The following is a 12,999-nucleotide window of genomic DNA, read 5'->3' as shown; positions in this document are numbered from 1 at the left end:
ACTTTTACCAAAATATTTATAACAATAAATTATTTAAAGCCTATAGAGTCAATTTAATTTCTCATTTAAGAGGCAATGAACTAAAAAGAAAAGCAACTCTTGCCAATGTGTGCGATGCATTATCTATGCATTGTTGATGATCTAATTTATTAAATGTAGTAGACCTATATCATATAATTATGAATATATATATATATATATATATATATATATATATATATATATAGTCCGTGTAGACGTGTACACGTGTCTATGGGTTTGCCCCTCTGACATCATGCTCTGATGTCACTGTGATGTCAGGGGAACCACTCTATCAGAATGGGTTTGCCGCTCTGATATCACGCTCTGGCTTCATCAATATTAATGATGCCCTATTAGAGAGATCCCTGTGATGCAAGGGGGAACAAATCCCTTTTATGCCCATATATGGAGATATGGAGATCCCTGTGATGCCAGGGGTAACAAATCCCTTTTATGCCCATATATGGAGATCCCTGATGTCCATGTCCACATCATGTTTTCTTATTCTTATTCTTTTCACAGAATCAAATGTTTTATAATCATGATTCACCAGGATCCTGGAAGACTTGGTTCTAGGCTTAAAATAATTGTTATACATTTTTTTGTAAAAGTCTGTGGGAAAAATTTAAGGGAGATTCTTTTTAGTGGCACCAGTAAACCACACCCACTGCTATGCCCTATACACTCCATGCATACAGTGCCACGCGCCGAAAACAATAATTAATGTAATAATTTATGTCTACTCTGTAGTCATTATATCACTTAGGTTATGACAGTCCAACTTTAACTTAGTTTTAAACAAGTGCACACATAGCCTACACAACTCTCTCTCTCTCTCTCCACCCTCTCATTTTCTCTCTCTTTCTCTCTGGAGTTTGATTACCCCCTCCCCCCGCATATATTATAGGCCTACAATTATTATTATATAAACTGTAATTAAACTCTCATCATCGTTTAACCTGTCAGGACAGCAACCATCCATAACTGACAGCAAGCCAATCGCAGACAGTGTGACCCTACTCTCCAGGGACATGCAGAGAATGTTAGAGAGGCAGGGGCTGACATTTCTAAAAGGGCCTTTTTGGCGGATATATAAAAAATAGCCGACCTCCAAGCTCACAACGCATCGCAGCGCGACGCGTTGTGAGCTTGGAGGTCGGCTATTTTCGGTGCTTGATGCCACACTGAACTAAGCATAATCAAGTGAATACTGCAGATGTGGCGTAAAGGCATGCATTTGAGAGTGCAATTCTTTCAACATAAGATGCTGGGTTCAAGTTCAGGAGAGTTTGGACAAGGCAATTCTCTTGGATGCTGCCTTCGGGTATGGCATGGAAAGAGAGCATTTGCATTTCTTTCACCATAGTAAAAACCGCATTCATGGTCTGGAGAGGGCACTTTTTACAGACGGATAAAAGGGCAAGCCCCCTTTGACGTCTATGTGTCCAAGTGCCTGCTATCCTCCCTTCGGGCTATGGGATGCAGGCTGTACCTTGAAGGAGAGGTTGGCTTCACTCATGACATCACTGCACCCTTGGGTGTGTGTGTGTGTGTGTGTGTGTGTGTGTGTGTGTGTGTGTGTGTGTGTGTGTGTGTGTGTGTGTGTGTGTGTGTGTGTGTGTGTGTGTGTGTGTGTGTGTGTGTGTGTAAACGTGAGTAAAGAAAGACTCCTATAGGGGACAATATTTTTACAACAAACACAGTCTGAGACTGCCCACAGCAGTAATGAGTAATGTGTTGTATGTAGATTGAAATCTTACCAGATGGTTAACCCCCCCTTATCCCTGCCAGCAGCTGTAAGGCTACTTCTTTTGATTCAGTAACTGTGTATAACTTTAGACTATTAATCCTCATTATATTACCATGTGGAACAACAGGTGATTAACCCACTAAAACCCATGAGGCATATTCTACAAAATGCCTTCTAGATCAGTAGTTCTCACACTTTCCAAGAGTTTTAAATAGCCAACGCGAAAATCTAAAATGACACATTGAGGATTAAATGACATCCCCCAGCTAATGCTGTAGAAAGAACACAGGGTCTTTAACGTTTTTCAGGCCAGAGAGAAGGATGAAGCAGGGACCACCACAGCATAAGGGGGCGGCATAGCTCAGGGGTAGAGAAACCGTTATTAGAGCACGAAGGGTTCCCGAAGGGTTCCCAGTTCGAATCCGGGCTCCCCCTGAGTGAATGTCGAAGGGTCCTTGGGCAAGACTCTGAACCCCTAATTGCTCCCGGTGAGTAGGTTGGTGCCTTGCATGGTTTCCTCCGCCACCGGTGTATGAATGTGTGCGTGAATGGGTGAATGTAATGCACAATCTATGTAAAGCGCTTTGGATAAAAGCGCTATATAAATGCACCATTTACCATTTACCATAATTATATTAAATATGTTAAACGTTTTCCATTGCTTCATAGACTTGTTTGACAGCACTGTCATCAGTGTTATGCAAATTCATGTTTTTGATAACATTCAACCAGTTCATTAAACCCTCAATACTTCTGGTAAGGTCTGCCCTTTTTTCCCCCACGCCAAATCTCTGGATGAGCTTGTAGATCTGCTATTTTTTTTAGAACGTTCCCGCCAGAAAAGTGATACTAGGGTTCAAGTGGTTAACTCTGAGGACCACATACTGCAGGGGTCCCGGACCCCTGTTTGAAGACCCATGATGTAGCCTAGTAGAACATGGTTCTCAAACCTTTCACATGTCCAGGACCATTGGCCATATTATATTTGAAAATATTTTGTGCCACTGACCCCCAGAAGAGAAGATGAGGGTTAAAAATGTGAAATTAATCAAAATGGTCATAAATGGTCTAAGCTAGCAGATCTACAAACTCAATGTGTCATGATGTGAGGCCTTGTAGATCTGCTATTCTTGAATAGCCAAAGCAAAAAATAGGGTTAAAGTGGATAAACTGACTTAGATGCTATATTAACTAATTTGACCCCACTTGAACCATCGCTGTAGAATAGTGGGCGAACAGTTGGGAAGATTGACAGACTTTTATCGTGTGATAAATATTTGTGGCTCAGCATGACATGTTATTATCATGGAAGTCCGGAATCCTTCCTGCCCACAGGAGTGAGTCCCTTTGTATTTATAGCCATGTACAATGGGCGAGAAGCTTTAACTAATGGCAGGAAACCTAACCGGCACGGATTGTGAGAGTTGATGATGACCTATACAATATAACAGCTGCCTAATCCATATTTAGGTGGACTTGATGATTCACATGTAACTGACACCCGTCACTACTTCACACCGTTGTTCTGCAGGAGGCAATGAGAATGTGTGCAAGTCTTTGAATATTTCAAATCCTTCCAAGGTTTTTAGAAAAAACTGTTTCTATGTCAGTGGTGCTCAAACCTTTTCATGTGAAGGACCCCCAAAATGATATGTATTTGGCCACGGACTCCCATCTCAAAATATCTTGTTCCAGGGACCCCCCAGAAGCAAAATCTTAGTTACAAATGTTTGCTTAAAAAATACATATATTCAAAGATTTGCACACATTTTCATGACTTTTCAAAAATAGCAGATCTACAAGCTCAATAGCTAAAGTATAACAATTAAGGGCCCTCCACCTTGGGCCCTAGTAACTCAGTCCCACTCCCCCCCCCCCCCCCCCCCCCCCCCTTAAGACGCCCCCGTCCATATGCAATGATTTAGTTGATTGACGGAATCAATAAAATATCCAAGTGATGAGAACATGCCACAATACTTTCAGATTTGTTCGCTCTCCAAAGATTTGTCTTCGTAATGATATTCCTGTATCATCTCCCTTCCCATTGCTCTGTCCCTTTTCATACTCGCGCACAAGCCCAAAACATTGCTATCATGCTCTATTCTGTTACCACACTACATTACTGAGCGCAGCTTTCTAGCTATTATATATAAAAACATATACCAGTAAGACTCCCTAATCGGGAGATAAGCGACCGTTGGTCGCTTATCTCCACAAATAGGCCAAAAGTTTGTTTTACCAATTATCAAGACATACGGGCAGTTGACAGTTTGCCATGGTTACTCATTGAAGTTGAATCTCCATATATGGAGACATAAGTTGCTCATACCATAGCAACCATGTTTTTTACAGGGCCTGGGATTGATGACATCAGAAATCTCCATATATGGGCATGAAAGGGATTTTGTTTCTGGAAATATGTCTGTGGGGTGCCACATTTGGAATAAAACACTTACATCACACATCTGGATATCCATACAGCCCATCTAGTTTGCCTGTGTCCATTTATGCCCATATATCTGATGACATTGGGACAATGATCTCCATATATGGGCATAAAACTTATGTTAATTAGTAAAGCCTGGGGATCTCCATATATGGGCATGAGGGGTACCCTAAAAGGCCATCATCTGGGAATAGCAAATATAGTTATCCTAGAAAGTGAAAATCTTACATCAAAGGCCATAACTACCTACCTACCACCATACTGCATTCCTCATTAAACTACCTACCAGTAAGATGCCTATAGGGAGAAAAGCAAAGGGCGAGGTTGCACCATTTCTTGGTCTTCTGGCCAGTGATGTATATCGGACCATTTAACCATATATGGAGACATCTGGTACCCAAAGATATTCACAGATATGGGCTTAATATTGATGACATAAGGGATCTCCATATATGGGCGTAAAAGGGATTTGGTTCCCCTGGCATCACAGGGATCTCCATATATGGGCATAAAATGGATTTGGTTACCCTGGCAACACGGGGATCTCCATATCTCCATATATGGGCATAAAAGGGATTTGGTTCCCCTGGCATCACAGGGATCTCCATATATGGGCATAAAAGGGATTTGGTTCCCCTGACATTACAGTGATGTCAGTGGCTGGTTCTACAGAGGGGATCTCCATTTATGGGCATAAAAGGGAATGTATGTATGATGATGTCAGATATCATAGACGTCATAGGACTTTCACATAACGAATAACTGAGTAAGCATGTAAACCCGTAAAATCTATATTTGGGCATGGCTGATTTATGACCTCATCATGATGACACGAGCAAACACAGCTGAATTGTATAAATGATCAGTGCAGAAACCAACAGAAGTATTTGACCAAGACTCTTCGATTTAAACATCAACAAAGGTGTGACGTTTGTTGATGGTCACAAAGGTGTGACGGACGGACGGACGGACGGACGGACGGACGGACGGACGGACGGCCGGTGGAGGTTTTCATAGTAAACTGCTCCCTGACGGTCGCAACAATATACATATACAACCAGTAAGACTCCCTAATCGGGAGATAAGCGACCGTTGGTCGCTTATCTCCACAAATATCACAACCTCCACCTCTCACGTCATACGGGTAGCCATAGTTACACCTGGAATGTTGAATCTCCATATATGGAGATAACCTACGCATCACACAAAGTCTGACCTCACCAGCCCATACTTGGGCATGGACGACTTATATCTCCATATACGGAGATGGCCATATATGGAGATACGATGACATCACAGAGTCCACAGCTGATGATGTGGCGTGATGTCATACAATACACAAACAAGCCCTATATAAAGGGGCAATTCTCACCAGGGAAGAGAGCATTGCCTGGAATTTTGAATCTCCATATATGGAGATAACCTACGCATCACACAAAGTCTGACCTCACCAGCCCATACTTGGGCATGGACGACTTATATCTCCATATACGGAGATGGCCATATATGGAGATACGATGACATCACAGAGTCCACAGCTGATGATGTGGCGTGATGTCATACAATAAACAAACAAGCCCTATATACTGATGCGATACGATGACGTCACAGAGTCCACAGCTGATGATGTGGCGTGATGTCATACAATAAACAAACAAGCCCTATATACTGATGCGGAGATATGAGCAGGGCAAAGGTGTGACGTGTGACGTGTGACCGACCGACCGACCGACCGACGGACGGACGGACGGCCGGTGGAGGTTTTCATAGTAAACTGCTCCCTGACGGTCGCAATAAATGACATATATATCATATATCAAGTATTGTTATTTCAGTATGAGATGTCATTCAATATGTAACCAAAGAGGGCCTATAGGCCATAAGATGCTCACAAACTGCTTGGGTAATGGACCATTTTCACAGTAGACATTTTTGACATGTTGTGGTAAACAGCTGAAGGTACAATACTTAATTAAATTGTTTAGGGACCCAAAGTCATATATGCAGGCCACCTCTCCCAAATGAGACCTGATATGATTGTCTTTTTAAAAATGTACAGAAATGAGTACTATTGGTCAATGTTAACTGGATATTGTGCTCATGTGGTTGTACTGTGTGATAGTTTTATTTGTATCTACAGTATTGTTTTAACAGTGTTCATGCTGCTCTTCTGGTCAGGTCAATCTTGGGAAAGAGATTTTAATCTACTTTCACTATTCTTCTTCCTCCTGACAATCCGGAGGGAAAGTATTGAGGGGAAAATAAATATGATTCCATGGATGGACAAATTGCTTTCGGCAATCCCAAGGTCGTCCAGCGACTCCCACGGTGGGAGCAGCTGGATGACCTTGACTTTGCAGATGGCTATTTCTCCGTTCACAAACACAGATACAAATGCAGTTGAAGACAGACCGATTCTCACAAACTGCGATAAAGCGTGGTCTTACACACAATACAGTAAAGACACAGGTGATGAAGAACCACAACAAAACCAGCAACGGTACCCTCATAGAAGGAAGCATAGCATTAGTTTATGCAGGACACATGAGTCTCGCCCGCCTCAGCTGTAATCAGCTGTCAGTCAGATCCTTTCCTGCTCCTCATTCACAGATCTGCTGATCATTACATCGGGAAAATCCCGTTTGGCCGGTGTAGCGATAGGGCGGTGTAGTGACGGCGAAGTGGACTAACAGGGGCAAATGTACGAACAGGCTCTCCTACTGTACTGATGAGCAATACAATGGTTATATGTCACAGTTATTGTCCACGACATTGCAAGCGGCGCGAAGGCCAGCGGACCTTGGTCCTGCTCTTCGCGCCCGAGCGCAGAAGCTGTGGTGAATGCAATCGTTATATTTAGCGCACGATAAACGCATGAATGGGATGAAGATCGCTTGCTTTACAGTTTACAAGGCTCCCCCTGTTAGTACAGTTCGCCTTATCGCTACATCGCCTTATCGCTACACCGCCAAAACGGGACTAGCCCATTACATCACACTGTCTAATCCAATCAGAGCTCTCGCTCAGTAAGGGAGGCTATTTTAAATACGGCTTGCATTCACTATAGCTCTATATGCTCGTCTTTGATCCAAAGCTTCGGATCTGCTGCTGCGCTACCTCCTCCACCCAAGCCTCCACATTTGATCAGAGTTTGGCATAGGCTCAAATATTTGCATTTTTATGTCTGCTGATTCAAGCTCAATGTATTGCTATTGTATCCCTATGGGGGTTTTGCTTAAAAGACAAAGAAGCGGCCGCACGCGCTGTAGCCAAAGTGCCAATATTTATTATAAGATACAGAGGGAAAGTTGATCCCATGCCAAAGCGCCCACATTGACTACTATGGTCTCTTTTGCAAGACACTTTATGTATATATACTTATATATGATTCGCCCCCTCTATTGATGCACCTTCTCTTTATTGGTACTGTACTGCTCTTGTCTTTGTTTTTTTTTGTTTTTTTCCCTCTTATCTATCTTTTCTTACGTCTCTGTAACTTTGTAAATAACTGTATACTGCTGTGCTTCTACTGGACAACTGAATTTCCCCCTTGGGATAATAAAGGTATCTATCTATCTATCTATCTATCTAGTCTGCTGTCACCCAAGCAGATGCGTGCATGGCCTGCACGCGCCCATGTGTGCGACCTGGTCGCTTCTCGCCCTTAGGATGTCTTACTGGTATATTCAATTCAATTCAAAGAACTTTATTTTCCTTTCGGAACTTTGTTTGTGCACTGCAGTGGTTAAAAAGACAACATACACATTCACAGTACATAAAACATAAGTCCGGGCACACTCCACCAGACCTAGATGTTCAATGTAGATGTAATATACGGTAGTACAGTAGTTCAGTGTACCACAGGTCATAATACATCGCATTATGTGCCTGCAGGGTTGGAGATATTCTACTAAACAGACACTTGAGGTGTTCTGGGCCACTTAAAGCATTTGAACTCTACAGCCTGAGATCATTGGCTGCATAGGCCGATTTCCGCACACAAACGTAAAACCAAGCTGGTGCAAAGTACAGCACTGCGGCTGTTGTGTAACCGGGTAGCTGCCAGGCTTCTTGGGTGCTATAATTTAATTGCATTTCCAAGCAAATCTTAACCAGGGGGTTAAAAGTGGGACAGTTTTCAACCAAAGCTTCTCTAACCAGATCACAAACAACGTGGCCTAATCTTCAGCTGCAATTCTCCCTCGCTTGAAATTCTAATGAGTCATACTTGTGCTCAAGTCGAGAGTTTTCTTTTTATCTAATGAAGAGCAACAACATACAATAGGAAATGGGTGGGATTATATCGCCCTGACAATGTTTTATGCCTCACTGATAATTAGAAGAGTTCACGAAGAGTTCATTTCAAACACTATACTGTATATATATATTTAACACGCTCACTTGTAGGACAGACGACAGCCAAGGTTTTGGGGTCAGAAAGTACTGTTTATTTCCGTACGACCCGACTACACACTGCTTGCCATACCTTGGTGTAATAAAGTAGTACAGGGCCACACAGAAATAAATAACAAAACCAAGATAAAAGGCAGATAATACCCCACCTGTCATAACAGACGCTATGTCGCTCCCTCAATGTGTGTGGATGACAGATTCATCCCGTATGCATTGATTAATTAAACTAGCCCTTACCCGTTCAAAGATATGAGCTCCAAAATGATGTGCAGTGTGTGGGTTATGGGATGTGCACTGTGCATACAGTATATGAGGGATGGAAAGTAACTTTAACTGGTGCTTGCATGATGTAGGAGCATCAATGTAAGAAACCCGTTTCGTTTAATGGCTACAGAGATACTGTCCCCCCCCCCCAGCCCGCCCGCCCACCCGCCTGCACACACACCCGCCTGCCTGCACACACACACACACACACACACAGAGCTGGTTAAACATTTTGCCTCATGCTAGATGCAGAATAGATGTGCCTCATGCTAGATGCAGAATAGATAGTAGATACACCAGATATGAGCTCCGAAATGATGTGCAGTGTGTGGGTTATGGGATGTGCACTGTGCACACAGTATATGAGGGATGGAAAGTAACTTTAACTGGTGCTTGCATGCTAATATGTAGGAGCATCAATGTAAGAAATACCCGTTCCATTTAACGGCTACAGAGATACTGTGTACCGATCTGCATGATTTTTGGACAACATCTGTAACAGGGCCAGAACACATGGTAGATATGACACATAACCTAAATATACAAAGAAATTACTGACATATTTGGCAACTTTATACTTAAAAAAGAACATTGATAGTGAAAATAGCCGATCTGCTATTTCCACTATTTTTGACCTTTTTTTATAAATATATGAACATTTTTCAATATGGAAACGATTATGACGATTATGAAAAAGAATCACGATTATTTAAAAAAATCACGATTAGACGATTATGTAATAATTGTGACAGCCCTAGCTGTGACGTGTAGCTGGGCTTGCTGACTGCTTCTCAGCAGGACACTTGTTGGCTGGTCCTCACCAGGATGCTGCTGACAGCCCGGCTCCTCTGGTTCTCGTGGCCAGGCTGTGCTGCTCCAACAGGCAGGGGCGTCAATTGGGTATGGCAGGGGTATGCAGCTGCCATACCCTGGGTCCAGGGGGGAAAATAAAAGTTATTTTTAAATATAAATCCACGAATGTCTCTTAGTCTATCTGCGCTGGTTATTATGTTGTTAAATTACAGTAAAATAACTACAAATGCAAAATGTAACATAATGGTCACTTTAACAAGGTATTATAATTATATTCTCCACACTTGTATTCTCCCCATCTTGACAAAATGGTATATTACCAGGTTCTGCAGGTCAGCTGCACAGGTGCAATGCATTATTGTTAATTGTGGCACGTTTACAAACTTGCTAAGTTTAGCTGCACTTGAACAACCGTTCCAGGCTGCCATATCCTGCCCAAGAAACCGTAGAAACCTGTGTAAAAAAACTGACAAAACTCGTTTTTTTTAGACATTGTGAAAATAGCCGATCTACATGCTCACAACGCCTCGCAGCGCGAGGCGTTGTGAGCATGTAGATCTGCTATTTTCACAATAGAACTGTGTTATACAAAATGTAATGCTTCTTTTCCATGAGGACTCCCATCTTTGCCATACCCTAGCTTTTGCTGAACTGACACCACTGCCAACAGGGCCGCTTGGCTGCCATCTTGCCAGCCAATGCACAATTGTAACAGGCTCAGTTAAAGGACAGACGACAGCCAAGGTTCTAGGTGAAAAGTACAGTCAAGTGTATTTCTATGCAACCACAAACTGCTTGCCATGCCTTTGGTGTAATAAAGTAGTAGAGCCAGAAACAAATAACGCAAAAGATAAAAGGCAGATACCAACCTGTCATGACAGAGGCTGCCTCTCTTGTGTGTGTTGGGATGACTCGGATGACTGATTTATTCTGTGTACATCGATGCACAACAGGTTTACGGTCGTAAACCTGTCTTTCATAGATTCAAAGGGGTTTATTTGTCACTCACTCATAAAAGCGCAAGCAGCAAAATGTCAGTGTGACATGCTCCACAGACTCTGCTAACAATATAGCAACAATAACAATAGGGCGCCGATCTGGGGCGATGCTGATACTGGTGAATAACAACACGTTGGGGCAGAGTGGAATGATTTGTTGACGGGGAGACAATCCATGGTGATATAACTCACTGGATAACATACAGTACTTCAAGGTGATAACTGTTAGTTCTTTTGTTCCCAATAGACTCTCTGAGGTAGAGAGAGAGAGTAAAGCTTTAAAATCCCCACGACTGCCAAGGGTGAGCCATATAGTAGGATGTCACCGATTAGAGCCTAGCACTCTTAAATGGGGACACTCAACATAAATGGCAGCTTGCAACGCACCAATCCAGGAAGAAAAAAACAAAACAAAAAACTCTTCCTCTAAAACAGTCATTACGGCAAAACAACAATAATCATCTTAATAGGCCTGTTCCCTTTCAGTGACGGAATGCCTTCATGCCGGCAGACACGGACCCGGGGGTGAACCAGTTCCCGTTTTAGCGCAGTGGGTGTCCCGTACGTGTGTTGTTGTTGTCCACACCCCCCCACCCACCCACCCACCCACCCCCAAGAGCTTTGCTGTTCCTCGGTTCTCACCACAGGGATAATGAGCTCTTGTTACACAGCACAACCACAGCCAAAGAGTGCACACACACAAGACTAAAACCCTAACCATACCTCCCTCCCCCCCTTCGAACAGCCTTCAAAAGCGGGCTCAAGGGCAAATGAGCTTAATAGTGCCAGAGGCCAAATAATACTTGAAAATGAGTAGGTTCTCATTATTGACTGAGAGAGTGTGTGTGTACAGTATGTGTGTGTGTCTGTGTCACTGCATGAGCAAATGCTTACGCATATGATTATGTATTGTTGTGGCTGCAAAGGGGTGTGTGTGTGTGCGTTAGTGTGTGTGTGCGTGTGCATGTGAGTCCTTTCGGCTCATGTGTTTTTTTGTTTACGCCGTCCTGGGCCACGGCATGCTTTGGACATTCGTGCCTCATTAATAACCTCTCTTCCATTTACAGCGCCGCTGTTCAGGCCGCCGGGACGGTGTAAACAGGAAACAGCACCTCCATGAAAAACAAACAAATTAGCTATGAGCCTCTTTGCTTGCTGTAGAGCTTTCACTATACATATTCATCATCATTAGTCTACGAGAAGTCAGTTCTATCCATCCACCAGGTGTTTATTGAATGTATCTGACAAAGTGACGGAAATGCATGCTCCCCGCACGAATGCTGGCTACCTCGCCTTAATTGCTGCTTTCATCGAGTCTTTACAAAATCATTATTTGTCACTGACGCTATGACGGACAGAAGGTTCAAAACAAATTCTGTTTATTTTTAGATACGAGTGGACAAACGAGAATGCAGCAGGAATATTGTTTCATAAAGCCTTTTGTACTTTAAAATAACTTTTCGTCTATTTAAAAAATGTATATACTTTTTTTTAAGATAGATCATCATATCAGGAACAATGCGAACCAGTGAGAAGACCCAAATCTCCATCTAGAAATAATGAAGAGGTTAGTAACTTCTGCCTTCACAAAAGCATAGCATAGAGCAGTGGTTCTCAGAATGGGTTCCTCCAGGGACCCTCTGTGGGTTAATTGAGGGGGTTTTAAATGGACCCTTACAGGTCTGTAACTCTGAGTGTGTACAAAATAATGCAACCAAATAAAACCATTGGCATGCAGCCACCCTGTTCTCTCAAAGAAATATTCGATAGGACCGCGTTAAAACAGACCCTTAAAATAATCCGTGACCCAAGTCACATCTTATATAAAGAATATGAGCTGCTGCCATCCGGCAGACGGTATAGATCAGCAGATGCAAAACGAAATAGATTTAAGTTTTCATTTGTTCCGCTGTCAATCGAAGCGCTCAATAAGCACATAAAAAAAGACGACCACAGGCTGTTGATATATCGCACACTGGGGTGTTATGATGGGTGCGGGATGAATTTTAGGTGTATGTATTGTATATATGTATGTATGTATAGGTCTGTGGTTTGTTTTTTGTACCTTTTGTAAAATTTGTACGCTGTACCTCCATTGCCCAAGACAAATTTCTCCTTGGAGACAATAAAGGCTAATTCAATTCAAATGGACCCTTAAGGCACGTTTCCACAGGTTCATTTGTACACTCTCAGAGTTTTGGTTGGTCCCTTGAAATTAAAAAGTTTGAGAACCCCTGGCATAGAGCTTTGCTAATACCTTCAGATAATCCATATATAGGGATGGATTATGATTC

This window comes from Nannobrachium achirus (assembly GCF_963921795.1).
Source record: "Nannobrachium achirus genome assembly, chromosome: 24".
Classification (NCBI taxonomy): domain Eukaryota; kingdom Metazoa; phylum Chordata; class Actinopteri; order Myctophiformes; family Myctophidae; genus Nannobrachium; species Nannobrachium achirus.
This window is presented reverse-complemented; position numbering follows the sequence as displayed.